General features: G+C 47.2%; 1 pseudogene; it reads right to left on the minus strand.

The window, feature by feature from the left end:
• Nucleotides 1-238: 238 nt before the first annotated feature.
• On the minus strand, nucleotides 239-1,177 carry LOC103224986 (olfactory receptor 2A12-like; annotated as a pseudogene).
• Between the last annotated feature and the right edge of the window lie 847 nt (nucleotides 1,178-2,024).

Genomic DNA, 2,024 nt, shown 5'->3' on the forward strand with positions numbered 1-2,024 from the left:
GATGTGAGCAATAAACAAACTTTTGCTGTTGTTAAGATGCTGAAATTACAGATTTGTTTGTTACTGCACCACAATGAAGCAAGTGGACCAAGATAGCCATGTTAGTTTCATGCACATTTGTTCCACTGACCAAGTACTGTGTTGGTTCAAATGCACAACGTTAGTTGCACATTACAGTTGCTGTACCTTTCTTCAACATTGGACATTCTACCCCAGGCCTCTCCTAGCTCCCAGTTCACTAGGCAACTTTACTATGCCCCATCATTTTGAGAAAAGGCTGCTTAATGTCCTTGTTCCTCAGAATGTAGACCACAGGATTGAGCACAGCCATGAAGACACTGTAAAAGAATGAGATCTGCTTACCTAGCTCAGGAGAATAGCTGCAGTTGGGCCTCACGTAGATAAAAGTGACCAGAGCATAGAAGAGTGTGACCACGGTCAGGGGGGAGGCACAGGTCCAGAAAGCTTTGCAGCGGCCCTGGGTGGACTTAATCTTGAGGATGGCCAGGGCAATATGAATGTAGGAGGCCAGAATGAGAGACAGTGGGACAACAACCATAAAGACCCTGATGACCAGATCTGCCATCTCAATGAAGCGGGTGTCCCTGCAAGCCAAGCTCCGTACCGAGGGGCCTTCACAGAAATAGTGGTTGACCGTATTGGGCCCACAATATGGCAGCCTCACGGTGAGAAAGGTATGAATCAGGGAGAAGAAACCACAGGCCCATGTCCCAACTACCAAGCATGTGCACAGTCCCAAATGAGGATGACAGTATAACACAGCAGGTGGCAAATGGCCACATATTGGTCATAAGCCATGACTGCAAAGAAGATGCACTCGCTCAGGCCCAAGACACCAAACACATACATCTGCAGCCAACCGCCAGCAAAGGTGATGGTCTGAGAGTGAATGACAAGATGCACCAACGTCTGGGGCATGGTGGTGAGGATATGGCCCATATCCAGCAGGGAGAGGATTCAGAGGAAGAAGTACATGGCAGTGTGGAGATGCATGTCCAGGCAGATCAGGGTGACAATGAGCCAACTGTCTGGGACTGAGCTCAAGTAGAAGAAAAGAAAGGCAACAGAGAGGATCCTGTTGAAATGCGGTCACTGGAAAACCAAGCAGGATAAATTCAGAAACCCAGCTTTGGTTCTGCCCTGGAAGCATCCACATGATGGGGCCTATAAAAAACTACACTTACATAAATGTCATCTGAAATATGGTATCCTAACCTGAGGTCAGGAGTTCGAGACCAGCTTGGCCAACACAGTGAACCCAGTCTCAACTAAAAATATAAAAATTAGCCGCGCATGGTGGTGGGCGCCTGTAATCCCAGCTACTTGGGAGGCTGAGGCAGGAGAATTGCTTGAACCCAAGAGATGGAGGTTGCAGTGAGCCGAGATTGCACCATGGCACTCCAGACTGGGTGACAAGGGAAAAATTCCATCTCAAAAAAAAAAAAAAAGTATGGTATCCTGGCAAGAATAACAGCTGTGGAGGTAGACAGGCTAGGATTTTAATTCTGGTCCCACTATTCATTTACTGTATAATCTTGAACAAGTTACTTAACCATTCTGAGCCTTTCTCAGCCTGAATCTCCTCATCTGTAAAATGTGACTAATTACACTCACCTCTCAGGATTTTTGTAAGGAGTAGAAGCAATGTATATGAAGCCTGTAACACAATGCCTCAACACAGGAAATAAAACATAAAATGCTCATAGTCAATTTCCCACTCTATCCCCACCCCTCAGTAGACAACTGGTCACTCACATGTCTAGCAAGAATCAGTTTACACCTTCTCAGCCCCAGCCCCCAAACCTGAGAGGGAGCTCCCTCTGTCTCAGAAAACATAAGTGTGGATGTGCTACGCGCCTCTCCTGACACCATGCAAGCGTTTCTCCCGCCCCAGCCGGTGCAATGTGAGGCTCTGTCAATAGAGGGCGACAGAGGGGCACTGAAATGTGATGGCTGCAGAAAGGTACTTATGTTGCTGGCTTCATTCTTCTTCCTTATTCAGC

Source organism: Chlorocebus sabaeus, chromosome 20 (genome assembly GCF_047675955.1).
Source record: "Chlorocebus sabaeus isolate Y175 chromosome 20, mChlSab1.0.hap1, whole genome shotgun sequence".
Taxonomy (NCBI): Eukaryota; Metazoa; Chordata; class Mammalia; order Primates; family Cercopithecidae; genus Chlorocebus; species Chlorocebus sabaeus.